At 42.7% G+C, this 16,557-nt stretch overlaps 1 long non-coding RNA gene across 3 annotated transcripts; it reads left to right on the forward strand.

The window, feature by feature from the left end:
• Positions 1-3,616: 3,616 nt before the first annotated feature.
• LOC146767421 (uncharacterized) lies at positions 3,617-15,249 on the forward strand. 3 transcript variants are annotated; one of them, XR_014955793.1, is made up of 3 exons: positions 3,617-9,864; positions 10,256-10,722; positions 11,314-15,249. It is a non-coding gene; the product is annotated as an uncharacterized LOC146767421 (long non-coding RNA). The 3 variants fall into 3 exon arrangements; XR_014955792.1 differs by having other exon boundaries at positions 10,550-10,722; XR_014955791.1 differs by having other exon boundaries at positions 3,617-10,722.
• Positions 15,250-16,557: the final 1,308 nt, after the last annotated feature.

Here is a 16,557-nt window from a genome sequence, read left to right on the forward strand (position 1 = left end):
TCCTGACAGGGACTTTGTGAGGCTCCAGCCTGGCGCCTGCAGCCCCTTTTCAAGGCTCAGCAGCACTCCAGCAATGTGAAGGCAGCTGAGGTAATGGAGGAGTACAGATTTTACAGTATTGTCTGCAGTTCAGCAGTGAGCTGGTACATAAAGGAGCTGCTTTCATTGGTGGCCAGTGCTGGCAGAAGGCCTGTGTGATGCCCTTTCATTTGAGACAAAGGCTCTCACACTGCAGCCTCCGGTGTGGAGAAATCTTTTGTACGGCAGAGCCAGTGGGAGAAGGAGCCTTGTGGTCCCTGTGCTCCTTCTGCAGGGAGATTATAAAGAAAACCTCTTCCTTCTGCACATGGGCCAGATGAAGAACTGAAGCAATAATGCCTTTTTATCACAATAATTACAGTGCCCATTGTTTTAATGACAGTGTTGTTGGGAAACAGGAATAGACCACAGTCCCAAAGAGTTGTTCCAGTGTACACAAATAAACGATTGTATTATATCGATGTCAGATTAGATGGACCACTCAGCCTTACTTATACTACAGTTTTCCCCCACAATTCTTTGTGCCTGTGTGTATTCATTTTATTTAACCAGATTATGCAAACTACCCGGTCTGGGAGGAGACAAAAGGCCACTTTCTCTGGAGAACTTTCTTTGGGACTGGCAACAACAGGCTGAGATGGGCAAGGGGGACCTTGTCTGACCACAGTGCTGCCTGCTTAGTGTGGTTGTTTACAGCGGAACAATACTCTGCTCATAGGAAATGTGATGAGAATGACTATTTTCTGTTATTTCTCTGAATTGGACATCTCCACAACCATTAAACACACCTCTTCTAGGCACTTGTGGGTGTGCTACCAGCCAGAAACTCATACAGAAGCCTCTAGAGACTGAAAAGCCCCGGGTTTAAACAAATTTGGTTTATAAAAGAAATAAAGAAAAACAATGATGAAGCAAAATCTAGCTGTAGGGACTAAAACCAGTGCTGGAAGATGTTAATGCCAATGAGGAGTGCTGCAGATATCTGGCAAGACATGGTGACACATGTAAGAACATACCTGAGAAAGAGATCTCCAGGAAAGAGAGATCTGGACACTGTCTCAGTCACAGGGTGGGAATCTCAAATCCTCTGGGTGCAGTCTATGGGGTGGGGAGCACGAGGTCAGTGTACAACTTAACTCTCACAAATGAAGAAATTCAAGAAGCAGCCATATACTCTGAGTGAAGTGGACTTTTTCTTTCATCACTAGGGACAGATAAGAATCTGCAGAGGCTCCTGCTCCCCTGGGAAGGCAGGAACCACTTCTGACAATGTTCCCTGCTCTCCTCTGATGTTGGAGAGCCCACCTGACAATCATTCGCTGGATGTTGGCTTTCAGATAGCCAAAGTTCATTGCAAGGAGCCCTGTGTGGAGCAGTTTATATGTGAAGACTTTATTATCCCAAACCTGTCTGCAGGCCAAGATAATGCAGGCTACTGCTTTCTAAGAAAATTCATGGAGCAGATTTCTGAGCCACAGATCTCAATTTGTAATAGATCTTGGAAAATCAGAGGAATCACATAGCCTGGGAGATAGTATTGTACAGTGTAGGAAGAGGTCAGTGACAAACCCTTGCATAACTCTGTTGGTTCATCTGGAATTGACTGCACGCAAAATCTGATAAGGGAGAAAATCAGGAAATAATTAACAGATAGCAGCATAATTAATGCAATCAAGATGAGTTTATGGAAAATAAGTCCAGTCATAATGCTGTCTTCCTTAGGACAAGTATGTCTGAGGAAGTTAACTTTGCTGACATCAGATAACACCTCTGGGTACTCCAGTGAGAAGCTGAAATCCATGCTGAATTGGAAAGTTACTCTGAATTCAGGAAAAAAAGAGTGAGGTTTGCAAGAGGAACCTCAGGAAGGTCTGGTCACACTAAGAGATAAATTAATCTCATCCTATTGAGGAGAATTCTATATTCAAGTGCACAGAGAGTACCTTGGCTTAACAATGGAGCTAAACTGAAATTAAAGGTAGAGTCAGACACAGGGAATGTGATTGTAATATGGCAGATACCTATGTAAGAGAACAGTTTGTCCACTTATGTGATGATTTATCTGTTTTGTATAAAATATCTCAAATTTTCAAAAGATGTGATGCCATTTGAATTCTTTCTGCCACGTGTTTCTTTAGCTACACCCTAAATGCACTATCCTTGGTAAGCCACAGCCACAAGTTACAACTCCACAGCACAGGTGGAATCAAGGTAAAACTGATTTTCCACAGACCTCTGAGTCTGGATAGCACTGGGAAGAGCCCATCTGCTGATCAAACCCAGAACTGCTTGAATGATATGACTTTGATTTACAAAAAAAAAACAAAAACAAAAACAAAACACCAATATTGCAGCTTTCACCACAGATCCTCCACTTGTGCAGCTTTCACCACAGATCCTCCATTCCTTAATTGCTTTTGACCTTACCCACAAATGGAAAGGGCACCTTAGGATTTGGCTTATTAACCACTATCGCAGCAAGCCCTCGGGTAGTAATGGAGAGTAATTGATATCATTCCAAGCTCACAATAATTTGTGTCACTGGGATCAAATATTGGGCAATTTCAGGGGAATTTAACTCACAGATTGTATAGGGAAGGGGGGTGCTGTTTTGGTTGTGGCTTGTTGTGCTTTTTGTTTTTGGTGTTTTTTCAATCGCCACCCTGAAATTAACAATCACAAATTTATTTGGGTTTACTTCTGATATGATTTTATTAGAATGAGCAAAGTGAACTGCATTCATTTTGCCATTTTCAGAGAATAATCTTGTTGGTAACACATAGAAAAAACAGGCACCTTTTTCTGTGTAACGTTCATCAATTTTAAAAATACAAATTCTGCAGCTTTCCAAAATTTCATTTTTATTTATTCCAGCTCAAGCACATTAGGAAACCTACCTGACCCCATCCAGTAACAATTTTTAAAAAGTGAAAGTTGAAAAGTCTTTCCATTTGTAAGATTTTTCTGTGTTTTAAGACTCTTGTTTATAATTTGAAGTAGTTTTGCTTGAACTCACAGCCACCAGATATTTCTATCCTGGAAGCTTTCATGGTATGAAGAAGTGAAAAAAACTCAAATAACCATTGTTTGCACAGTTAAAAAAATTCACCAACATAGCAAACGATCATCTATAACTTTGAAAAAGATGTGCTGTTACACAATAATAAGTTTATGTGGCTCACAGCAGTGGAGGGACCAGCTGAGCCAGCACAGCACAGCAATGTGACACTCAGGGTTTTAGGAGGAGCTCAGCAGCGTTGCCTGTGCTTTCAGGGAGCTGGCAGGGAACAAAGTGCCTCCCTGCATTTGCAAGGAGCTGGTTTTGGGGTGGACACGCTGCCTCCATGCTGGGCTTTGCCTCAGGCAGGCCACACATGCAGGATGTGGTTTTTAATAGAACAAAGCTGGCTGTCAAGCCAGGACCATGGTGTTTCATCTCTGGAGCATCTCTCTCCCTCTCTCAGCAGCACAGACCTTTGCTGGAGGTGCCTGTGAGGAAAACGCGTTTAGTCCAACTGGGAGAAGTGGTGTGGCTACTGCTGCTGCCAAAAAAACCCTTCTGCTGCCCAGGGAGGGCTGGCCAGGGCAGCAGGGAACGAGCCCAGCTCACACACACATCCTTCACTCCCTGGGCAGCAGCCGAGCTGGATCCTGCTCCAGTGGGCTAATAACACCTGTCCTTATCTGGAATTTTCCTTTGAGGAGAGAGGAAAAATGCCATCTATGTTTCCCAGTATGTGTAGGGAGAATTAAATGAAATGATGAAACAGAAAATTACTTTCTTTTCCGCAAGCAATATTTTTTGTTTGTTTGTTTGTTTGTTTTAAAAAACCCACAACCCCCCTTCAATTCCATCCTTCTGGATTATTTAGGAAAATAATGTGACAAAACAAAAACTATCTTTCAGAGCACCAAGCCCATACATTGTCAAGACAGGAAAGCATTGTTCTTGATGCATCTAATTTTAATTTCACACTACCCTTCACCTTCACAGCAAATAATTTCACATACATGCTATAATTAGTGATGGTGAAACCTCACTAGATTTTGAGTCTGGCTTCTGTTTAAAAAAGGAAAAAATCTGGATTTTGTATCTAAACCTCATGAGAATAAAAACATAGGAAACTGGAAAACCCTTCATAAGAACAAGGTTTTTTATAAGGCTCCTTGCATGTTTTAGTTTCAGTCTGAGATGGAAACCAGAAATGACAGAACTTCCCTGGACATTTCTGAGCCATTATATGGAGACAGCTCTAGAAGAGAGATCTTAAAATGGAATTGAATACAGACTTTAACTACTTTTTATTTTTCCTGATTCCTGGCCTAGACAAAACTCTCCCTATCCATATATATTTGAAATAATGTTGCAAAAACAATTTCCTTCACTGCAGTTTTACCACTAAGGCCACACAGTTTTTCATGAGAATGATGCTCTAAGCAAAAAAGCTTTTTAGGGAAGAAAAGTAGATATTTGTGGAAGAAAATAACTTTTGTAGATAATTTAAGTTTTCTGTGGTAGGAAAAAAAAAAAATCAGACTATCAAAACAATTGTGGAAGGTTCAATGTTATTCTTGAAGGGGAAGGAAAATGGACAAGAGCTTTCCAGAGAATTGAAAGATTTGCAGCCAAGTTCAGCAGAGGTAGAGGTCTGGATCTTGGGATGTGAGGATGGGGAGGAAAGAGGAGAGACACCAATGCCCACTTCCACTGAGTGGAATAGGGTTGGCTGGAAAAGGTGCTGTCAGGGTATCCTGCAGGTAGGATGTGAAATTGGCACAACCATCCCAGCTTGGTAACTGCCAAGCCAAGAAGCTTAGATTTAGCTTTTCCAAAGGTGAGTTTTCTGGAAAAAAACTTCCCATTAAAGAAAAAAAAAAAAAAAAAGGAAATAAAAAGAAGAAGAAGGAAAAAAGAAAATACATGAAGAAGTAGATAATCTGGGGGTTTTTCCTCCAATTCAGTACATCACTCTCCTGCCACCTCTGCCCATCCCATTATCCCACACTGAACTGGTGAGTCCTTTCTCCCCCTGCATCCCCTGTCCTCCTCACCTTCCTCTCTTACAAACTGCAGCATGTCACTGAGGCACTGACACCTCTCAGCTCCTGCCACACCTCCAGATTTCATTTTCCTTCCAGCCAGAAACGTGCTCAGCTCCTCACCAGCAGCTCCCTCCCCTCCATAGATCTCCTTGCTCAGCCTGCCCAGCACACCCAGGGCAGTCAGACCAGTCCTCCCATCCCCTCCTCTCCTCCCTCGTGTTCCATCCAAACACTGCCAGCTGCTTCCTGCTCCGACTCAGACAACTCATGGGGGTGGAAACCTCTTTTTTTACTCCCTTTTACACCTACTGTTGTGCAGTCCAGATTTCTGGCTGGAGCCAGTAGGTGCTGCTGTGTTCAAACAATAAATAATAACCATTCCTCACCACGGTGAATTAAAAATAATCGTGTTTTGGCTCCTGAAACACCTAGTTGCTTTTACATTCGAATGCTGTCAGTGAAACCCATGGAGGTTTTTCAACAGTATTCGTTGTTCTGGCTGGTTAAAAACATTTCTCTGAGCAGGGGGATGCCAATCAATGCAGCTACACCACTAAGCAAATACAGCTCCCTGCTCCGATCCATAATCTGAAGAGTTATTTCTGTATCCACTTACAGAGGAAAGTTGTTATAAAGAAATATGACTAATAGCAAACACAGAAGCCTTTTCCAATATTACAATTTTCACACATGGATGAGTTTGGCTGATTGTTCTTGGGCCATGGCACTGGAGCAAAACAGTCAGCAAGTGAACTTATGTAGTATTTTCCCTTTATTACTTTTATATATGGAAAGTGTGTTCATCCACACAAACACATCCTCACTGCAAACTCTTGGCTCCCCTTCACTGCCTCTCCATGCTGCTAACCAAGGGGGAGGCAGTGAGGAGCTACTTAGAAACAAAAAGCAGATAGAGCAGGGTAGAAAAGGCAAGAGAAGCTCCATCCCATGGCCTCTGGACCCACGAGACCATCAGGAGCTGCTGGTTTTAAGTCCAGGTCTGCCAGTGGCCACCCTTGAGACTCCAAGCAGGAGTCCATATGTCTGTCAACATCTGCTTTTGGCTATTTGGATGGGAGGAGAGTCACCTTCAGCCCCACTGCTCCACAGCAGCACCAGGACATCTTCCCTTCTTTCTAGGTCCACCCCTACTGCACTTTGGTGGCCAGACAGCCCAAAGTGCTTCAACAGCTGTTTGCCCACCTGGAGCAGAAAGTTTCCCCATGCCAGATGTGCACTGTAGACCTCTGGGGGAGGAGGTGCATCCAGGTGTTTGCACAGCACAGGTCTCCAGGCCCTGCAGGCACCTTCCCAGAGAGTGGGCAGGATGGGCACTTTCCTGAAACCACCTCAGAAGACACTTGTCACCCTGTTCTTTTGAGAGTTTTAAAGTTCTCTTAAAATTTCCTATATTGACATAATGGTTTCTGATATTGGCATATTTCAACTGAGTTTTCTCATGCATGTTCATGTAAATAATGATTGTTTTGCATTCTTCTTTGTGGGTGGAGAGAATTGATGGACTGTTGGTTTGACCTGTGTGGTTGGAGAGGTGGCAGTTTCACCCTCCAATCCACTGTCATTTTTGCTATTGTATATATAGTAGAGTCAGAAAATAAAGTTTTCTTTTTTAGGTTCTTTTTCTTTCCTTTTACATCTAGCCTGCTTCTGTGAGTTATTTTGTGTCACAGTGTGACAAACACCCAACTACACACCTGGGCTCCTGCCTCAGAAAAAGGGAAAGCAGAGGCCTCAGGTTCCACCACAAGCCTTGTATTATTAAATGTTTGAACCACACTGCTCTGCTTGCTGGGTGAGAAGTAGGTGGCTGATTTTCTCTCCTAACAAAAGTGGTTGGGAGATGACAGCATCTTTCCCTTCAAAGCAGTGTAATTTCAGCAAGTGGCTGGTCCAAGGTGGAGCTAAGAGAGATGCAGAAATTATGTTTTCAGGCAGACGTGGCAGGACTTGGATCTTCTAGTTCCTCCCATTCCATTAGAAGACTGAGTCATCCTCTAGTTGAAATGTAGGATTTATATTATTTAGTAAACTATAACAAGAAAAGATGCTGGGGAAATGATCTCCAAGGTCTTTCACTGACTCCCTGAAGAAACCTTCCTCTCTCTGGTGACTACCCCAGGAAGCTTTGGGCAACCACACCTGTGATTCAGATGTTTACATTTCAGTCCTGAGGTGGATTCCCCAAAGAGAACAAGAAAACATCAGCTCCTGGCTAGGGAAACTGGTTAGGACGGCCATGTTCCAAATCCCATTCCAGCTCAAAATCCCAAAAAAGTGGCCTGGCCCCCAGTTTTGACTTCAGTGGGGGTATTCTTTAACCATGCACTTGAAAACTCTCACGTTTTTCACATTCCAGAATAGTTTCCTGACTCAGCACCGTTTCTAACCTCCACCATTGCAGAAAAAAATCCCTAAATACCATAATTTAGTTCTCATAATTTGCTGGGTATCATCTCAAAACAGCAACTGAAGGCAAATGACCCTGTTAATTGACTTCTTCATAACTTCCAAGGCATCACAGAGTTTCCTGGAACCCACCTGTCTCCTGGGATAGAGCAGTACTGAGAAAATGTCCTCCTCTGTGACAGCCACATGGGCAACAGAGGAGACGGTGCCTCCCGACTTTCCTTCATATTTGGCAGATTCAACTTTATTTCTTGTAGAACTTGTACCTGCATCATCCCAGGCATTGTACCTGCTCTCAGTACCTCACCAAGCAATGCATCCTACACCTAAGTCACTAATAGATATACAAGATTTGTAGGCATTAATGGAAAGAGCTGGACTAAAGTAAAAAAAAGAATATCTGGGAAAGAGGAAAAAAAAAAAAAAGACAGGTCCAAGGTAAGTGGAAGAGCTGCTCTGTCTTTGCTCTTTCCTGGAGGGACTGTCTGAAAGGGTGAGAGAGAGGGGCTGCCCTGGGTTCCCTCTGCAGCCACCACAGCAGGCACTGCTTGTTCACATCTGGCTGAGGAGCCCTGCTGGGACCAGGCTCTGCTTCCATAGAAAAGTATGCTGTCATTTTAATTAAACTGCTTCATGCCAACAGCAACAAGTTATACTAATGAGAGCAGATGTAGCCAGTAAACAGTGGCATGTTTCTATTTTAATCTACTTAAACCTAGATATATACTAATTCCTTAGTAAATACCTTTGTGGCCAGCAAAATGAGAAACAGATGATTAAAAAAAAGAAGTTTTCTTGTGACCCTTGAGACATGGGTATAATGTTTGGCTTGGCATCATTAATCTTATGGTCAGAAGAGTACAGCTTCAGCATGTGTAATGTGAGAGAGGGCTGCTCACAACAAAGTTTCCTCTCCACAGTGCCCTCTGCAAACAGTATTTTCCACATTTTTCTCTCCTCCCTGTAATTAGCTTCCCTTTGGCCTGACACACTCTGAAAGCGTTGCCAGCTGTACAGACCTATCCATCTCCTCTCTTGAATAAAAACATGAGCTAATTGAGAGGAAGGTATTTAAGCAGAGTGAACTGTATGAGGTATCACATGCCTCAAGATAACTGATTCTTAAAGAACAGCACCTTAAATAAATCCTTTTGAAATGGTCTCTCAGGCTGATGGGTAAATAATTAATTGCTCCCAGTGTGTCAATAAAAATCAATCCTCTGACATCAGGCTAAATGAATGGGAATTTTGTCACCAAAATCAGTGGGGCTGACATTTCACTGTGTGTACACAGGGCTAGAGACAAGGCTCTGCCTTTGTATGACAAACTTTTGATGTCAGTATTTAACCAAAAAAAAACAAGTTATGTGGAAAACAGAGGTGACTTTGATTGCCTCCTTCGTCTGTAGCCAATGGGAATCAGCTTTTGATAGTGAACTGATCAAAACACTCACTTCAAATAATGCATGCTAGGAATTTAATTCTTTCTACAGTTAGTGAATCATTGGCAGATTGATCCTGATTCCTGGAAATGTCATTCTTAAGCAAGCTATGATTAGTGATTAGTATCACACAGTATTTTCTTGTCATCTGACTGTTTGTAAGCTGCAACCTTTAGGTATTCAGTATACAGATTTTATAATTGCTGACTTCAATCACTAGGCTTATCCTCCCTGATTGGATGATGGGCATTTTAAAACAATGTCTTATCAAATGCTAAAAGAAAACTTCCATCCCACATATAACTCTTGTGGGAAATGAAGAATACACAAATACCATGATGAATAATCAGAGTTGTTTGCATGGGAAAGAGTAACCAATTTATCAAGCTGAAAGAAATGCTTTCAATTAAAAAAAAAAAAAGTTATCATTGTGGTGTTGTTTGTGATTCATTCCACAGAGAAACATCCCATGGAATCATACTCCATCCTGGGATGTCTACCCAGGGTCCAGCAGGACTCCAAACCTCTCTAGGGTTTGCTGTCTTCCTTTATCTCTGGGAATGACTCAGTTAATGACCCTTTACACCACATGAAAACTGAAAGGAACTCGACAACATTGCAGGCAGTTAAGGTCACATATAAGGGAAAAAAAAGAGTTGAAATCTGATGTGTCTGACTGTACTTAATTTCATTAAGCTGTTTCCCATTTTCTGGGCAGACAAATGAGGTGAGTAAGAACCAGGCAAGCTGGGGCTGCCTATTTACTGGTAGACTTGCACAATATCTGCAATACCATGTGTTGAGACCAGCCATTTATTGGTTCACCAAAAGTTTGTGACAAGCCAGGGCTTATTCTGTGATGGATCCATTTCCAGTAGTTGTAACTTGCCACACTCCTTAGAAATGCTAAAAGGTGAGTTTCTGTGAAGCTACTTACTTAAACAAAGTTTTGGGGTGGCTTTTGGTTGTTGTTTTTCTGTGGGTTTTGTTTGTTTGTTTGATTGGTCTGGGTTTTTTTCTTTACCATGATAGAGAACTCCTTGAGTCTCAGATTTCAAATGGAACATCAAAAACCTTAAGTTATTCCTTGTGAGTATTATCTTCTCTATACCCACCAGGTTTAGGCTCAGGAAGGAATGAGACATTACTGTCCTGGTTTTGGCCGGGATAGAGTTAATTTTCTTCTTGTAAGAAAACACAAATCCTTGGAGTTAAAGGAAGATAAATATTAAAAACAGCCTTTGAAAGTTAAGCACACAGAGGTGATTAACAAATATCAGGAATTGTGCTTGTTCTCTTTGCAGACCACTAAAAATTCTCCACTCACCAGGCTGGTACATTAGCAAATAATATGATTTGTACCACTTTCTGAGCCTGTTCTACAGGACTGAAAAAAAGAACAACAGGGAGGCAAGGAAAACAACTGCAAGTAAAAATAATCATCTTCCCCACAGTATTTTCCATAAAAAGACTTCCTCCCCTCTAATATTATGGTAAACTACCTTGTTAAACCTCTTGCAGCCAATGAGTAGTTATTTTCTCCCCTTCTTCATAATGATTTTTTTTTAATTTTCTTTTTTTTTAATATGCATTATTAGGAATAGAAGAGCCACAAAAGCCACTTTCAGTTCCAGCCCTGTTGTGCTCACCCCTGCTTGCTGGCCAGCTGGGCTGTTGTGTAGCCAAGCTCCATCAAGCTGCACCATGAAAGTGTCATCTCTAAGCAGACTCCCCAGAAGAACACGATGAAATTACTGCAGCATCAACACAGGTGCATTTACTTTTCCTGCCCTATAAATCTGGCCTGTAGGATGACTTGTATAAATAAAATGAATTATTTTGTACTTGTAGGGACTTGATAGGGGTCAGCAATTTGCTGAGCATGGGCACAGAATTTCTCAGCACAGAATGGGTGAACCAGGAGGGCTTAATTCAAAGTGTTAGATTATCCAGGCATGATGGCTTAATAGGAGTGGGAGGAAGGCATAATACAGGGAATCATTACTTAGACACGTGCATTTATTAAATCATTACTGGGCTAAAGTAGTTCATTTGTCTGCCTTTTTAACTAAAACCTTTGGGTTAGGGAAGGCCAACAGTGCATCCACTAGTAGGAGCCCTGAATCCTGATCACCTTTAATTAAGGATTTTCTGTTAACCACTCCATGCTCCTTCTGGGAAGGTGCCTGTCTCATTTCTGCTGTCTCCAGGTGGATGAGAGATGCCAGAGGCATCTTGTCTCTGTCAGGTTCATTAGGGGGACTCTGGGCTCCCAGGAAGTACATGCTCCTGACTGAGTGATAGACTCTCTGAACCCTTTAATTTTCACAGCTTTGTGCTCTGCAAACTTTTATTTGAACAGGTCTTGCTGGGATTACTTGAGGCCTTGCCAATACTTTCTTTTGTGACCGAAAGATAAGACCTTCTCTCTCTCTGTGATTGGAAGAGTGCAGAGGCAAATATTAAAAGGCTTATTTTCCTTTTCAGTTCAACAAACCCATAAGCCTCATTTTCAATGGCCTTCCTGCAGCTGTCTTGATGTAAAAGGCAAATTTTTATAGGCAGCCATTTGAGTTTGGTGTTGTGAGGGAGAGAGGAAAGTGCTTTGCCTGTGCACCGTCCTCAGGTTCATGCCTCAGCTCTTCAGGGACATCTCTCCTCCAAGGCACTGCACAGCCTGGAGCAGCTCCAAGGAGCTGTGAGGAGAAAACAATCCTCCAGCAGGTTCCCACACACTCCACCCTCCCTCACCTTCAACACCAGCTGTCGTTGTGGGGACATGAAGAGGAAAAGCCAAGCCTAGCCTGAACGAACACGATCCTTGGCACCATCACACATTTTGGAACAACTTCGCACAGCACTGCCAACAGAAACATGAACCTTGTCTAAGGAGCTTTCTTCTCTTCTTATCCACCATTAAGGCCTCCACTGCAGCCTCAGGTTTGAACAATATCTCTGGGAGTATTTAAGAGATGACCTAATTTCCAGCTAATCTCCTGCCTGTCAACTGTTTCAACTGAGGAAAATTTGGAAATTAGTTTTGCTGTGGCAGACATGAAGGACAGCAGGAAAGTCAGCAGAATGGCTGTGTTTGAGCAGTATCAGGGGCAGTAATTCTGAATAAGCCACATGAAGCACCACTCTTCACCAGTGTTAACACTTTTTGTTTATACCTGACCTCTGATGGGTTTTCTTTTATCTCTGCCCTTTCAATAACACTGTTTACCAAAAAACAATCTTGTGTTGGACCCAAGATGATGCACCACTCATTGCAAAGCAGCCATCACACCAAAAGCACAGAGCCTGATCTCAGGAGCTTAGAGCAGCCAAGATGTTCATTTGAATGCTGTAATGAATTTGCCTCAACCTTGCTGGTTTTGGTTTCCATGTTTTACCAATATTTGCAAAAAGCAAATCTATTTCAAACAGATATCAAATGAATAATTTGGACACTTTTGCAAAGTTTCAAAATTCATATTCATAACTGGAATCACACAGAACACAAAGTCAAACTTGAGGAGTTACACTCTTCTAACTAGGGAATGGATCCTTCCAGGGAAGTGACAAACTCATAAAAATAGCTCAAGTTGCAAACTTTGAATATGAAATGCTCCCAGCAAATTGCCCTCCAAGAAGCTGCTAGTGAAGAATGATTTCCAGAAGTGATTCACCAAGCAGCTCAAGAAAATTACAATCTCTTCACGGACAATTCACAAATGGAAGATACGGTTTGTTGAATGATATTAATTACAAATTATTCTTTCATCTGTATTTATCTCTGCAAAAATAGTCAGGGCTCTCAGGTGGACCCTCTAACATTTACAACACCTGTAATGCTCAGTGTCTGGAGGCTAAGCAATTTTATGTTGAACTTCTGCACAAAGTAATAAGAAATTATGCTAAATGTCTAAAGTAAGAAATGGTACAAGATTTTCCTTTTGTCCTTGTATTTCATTTTCACATCATGTAGCAATTAATGCACAAAGAGCAGTAATAGAAACTTAGATAAAATAATGTCAACCTCAAGGACTGCATTTTTCAAGCAATGCCTTTTTGAAGGGCAGGGAGTTTTTGCCTCTGCATGACAATACTGACATAAGCTGGACCAAGGGGACATTTCTGTGTATCTTTGCCCACATGATATGCATTTTAAAGTTTGTACCAGAGGAGCATACTAAATTTATATGGCATGTCTTTAGCAACAAAGTAGGTTGAAATTGCTTTTCAGAGAAAGCACCCTCAGTTCCCAAGGGCTGGATTGATTTCCAGGGTAATAAGTTGCACCATGAGATCAGAGTGATTTCTTCAGAGCCTGCCCCACTTGTGTCCTACAATAGCCTCACGAAATCCTGATGGAGCCCCAGAGAAAGAAGCAGTGGGGAAATGTAAGCGGTGTAATTTTCCTAGATGATGCAACATCATTTTTTGGTGCATTCTTCTGTCAGGTCAAAGTAACCCTTTTTACAAAAGAAAATAAAGAATTAGTTGAAAAGGTTGTTGTTGCTGCTGCTGTTATTACTGTTACCATTTACCAGCTGTCCTGTGATAACTTGGTTTGTTTTTTTCCTTTTGTGGGAATGCTTGCACTGAGGGACCCTGTTCTGGAAGTGTATTTATATCAAAAGGAAGCAAACATTATCTGCCATTCTCCTTCCTGTGTAGGCTGTTCCCTCACTGCTAAATCCCCTTGGAAAGCAAACAGAAGTTCCAGGATTACTGCAGCAAGTCCAGTCAAGGCTCCAGTGCTCAGCTGTTTGCTCACTGAGTCACAGCTGGGACTGGCTGGGGTTCAGTGGGGCTGTGGAGACCTCTCCCAGCTCCTGCCCCAGCCTGCCTCCTTGGAATATGCTCTGTGAGAGCCCCTGAGCTGTAAACAAGTCATGTTTGCCAAGCTGGTGACAAAGGTGCTATCACTTTTTATCTCCTGGGGCATGGAAGCCCATGTGTGTGTGTTTGTATTCATAAATTCTCCCCTCCCAGTTCACAACCTTTCCCAGCTCAGAGGCCCCAGTGCCCCTGCATTCACCAGAGAGGGGCTGGCACCTCCACAGTGGCTCAGCAGAGCAGCAGGAGGACACCAGACAAGGAGAGTCTCACACTGAAGGGCAGCTGGAGCAGGGGCTGGTGCTGCAGAGAGAACCTTGGCTGCTAAAGCAAAATGTTCCTCAGCTTTAACAAGGGCTGAGGGATGTCTCAGCCTCATGCTGTCAAACCAGAGACACCCCTCTGGGTGCCCCAGCAGCTCAGATGTACCTGACACAGAGCCTGCTTTGCAAAAAACCTGCAGAAAATACAAAGTCAGCTGTATTTTTCTTGTTTATGTGGGGCTTTTGTTCAGAGTATCTTTTTTTAGATTTTTTTTTAATTTAAAAAGCAGATAGCGTACCTGAAACATTTGCAGGTATTTTATACAACTTTATAAACAATCCTGGACTCACCTTGCAGACTGACAAACAAGACAAATAAGAAAGCTTTCTTCTCTTTTCTTCAGGTGTATCTGCCATGGGAATGAGGCAAAGATATGGAGAAAGTGCCAATATTACCGAAAAATTTGTTGGGAAGTTGGGTGCCTGTTCTGATAGGTTGCAATGAGTTAGAGGCAGAGAGCAGTTGAAAGACAAAAGTTATCTCTGCAGAAAATCACTGAAACCATCATGAGATTGCACATTTACAGGGAAACTCTGGGGCTGAGGAGAGTTTGGCACTCCCCCAAAATCACAGCAGTGCTGCTTGGAAGGGACTGTGGAGATCTCTAGCACAACCTCCCATTTGAACCAACACTATTGCCAATATAAGATGGCTTTTGCCAAGAGACTGTCAGGAAAAGGATAATCATAAAAAAAAAAAAAAAAAAAAAAAGAAGGAATAGGGGGAGGGAAGCCCTGGGAAGTGAAGAATGAGAAAGAGAGAGAATTTGGGAAAAAGAACATGAGAAACCTGACCTAAATGATGGTGTGCAATAAGCATGGGGTTTAGACCAGGTGACCTTTAAAGGTGCCTTTTAATCCAAATACAGATTCATATAGATCTGTTTCCATGACATGTATTGCATAGACTTGAAGGCTTTCCTCCATAGAAGAGCCCCATGTCTACTACTGAGACATCACATCCCTCTATGCCCCTGATGGTGTCCTGTTTCCATCTTTCCTGTTTCCACCTCTTTGTAACTTAAATTTCAGTTGCACTTTCCTTGGGCTGTGAATCAGTACAGCTCCCAGAACAATGAGAAACTTATCTTGAACCCGTGTTATCTGAGGCAACAGCACAAGTGAGGACACTCACTCTGATTTGAGATAAATGGACTCATGCTTCCTCATTGCTCTCTCTCCAGTCACAAGCCTCCCTCTCCCATGAACATTTGAAACTTGGCAGCTCAGTTTTGCTTTGCTTGTTATTGGGAGTGATTGCCCTGGCAGGGATCCTGAACCAGCACACCACATGCAGTGGGACATTCTCTGCATCTCGTTCAGAGCCTTAGGGAGCCAGGTTTCCACAAAAGAAATTGGGTTTGGAAATTCTTTACCCTCCAGTAGAACAAATGCATGAATATTTCTGCGCCTGACCTGATTTTCCATCAGTTCCAGGGGGTATTTCAATTCTTTATTTCTCTTGATTAGTGGAGGAGAGACCATTTTGCTTCACTGTTTCTTTTCCAAGTTCACTGGCTAGCAGGTTCTGAATGTCCTGGGTGTTTCCATGTTCCCTCCCCAGTAGTCCTTTCTGGAAGTTTCCCAGCTACAATCTTGTTCCATTTTAAATAGCTAGTTACTCCCAGCTGGTTTCTCTACCACTCCCTTCTGAGGTCAGACCACCAGAAGTGAGAGGGGGTGGAAATCACTTCATTAGTTTCTCAGATCCTATTCCAAGAAAGAAGGAAGCTCACCAGTCGCAGACAATGATGCTTTGTGCTCACACACTTGGTCACTGCCTTTCCCTGATTCACCTAATGACCTCACCTTGCCTTTCCTTGGGAGATGTCCCTCACTCACTAGGAGGTTGTCACGGATGTGGCTGAGACAAACTTCATGCTCTGGGGCTGTCCCTGTGTGTCTCTTGGTGCGATGTCTCCAGGACCATATTCAAGCAGCCCTGCAACAGGCTGAGCTGAGGCATCCTCTTCATGCTCAGGGACAGACTTCCTGCCCTTCATGGATCCCACGACACCCTGACAGCTATGAGCTATTCCCAGCTATGCCCTTATGGACCAGGCAAGCTGTGGTTTATTCCCAGCTGTGCTGCAGAGCTCACCTGCAGCTTTCACCCATGTGAGAGTTCAGTTCTGTTCTTTTACATGCACCCAGGGAGAGGAACTTCTTCATTTGGTGATAGAGCTCTCCGAGGAGGTTGAATATCTGAGACAGAGAGAAACTGCAGACTGAGCCACCTCCTCAGGAAGCTTGCTGCCTCCCTAGAGCCTGAGTTAAAGATGTCAAGAATCCTGTCACAGACTTCAGTTTATTATCTATTATTGATTTTTTTAGGTAGACAGCAATGAAGTTGCAACAAAACATCCAACGGCAATCAAGAGAGACTTCAGAGCCTTGGAATGACTGGTTAAGGAATCAGGAGCACAAGCAGTGCTCTTCTCTACCCTTCCAGATGCAGG

Source organism: Lonchura striata, chromosome 5 (assembly GCF_050655825.1).
Source record: "Lonchura striata isolate lonStrDom1 chromosome 5, ASM5065582v1, whole genome shotgun sequence".
Classification (NCBI taxonomy): Eukaryota; Metazoa; Chordata; class Aves; order Passeriformes; family Estrildidae; genus Lonchura; species Lonchura striata.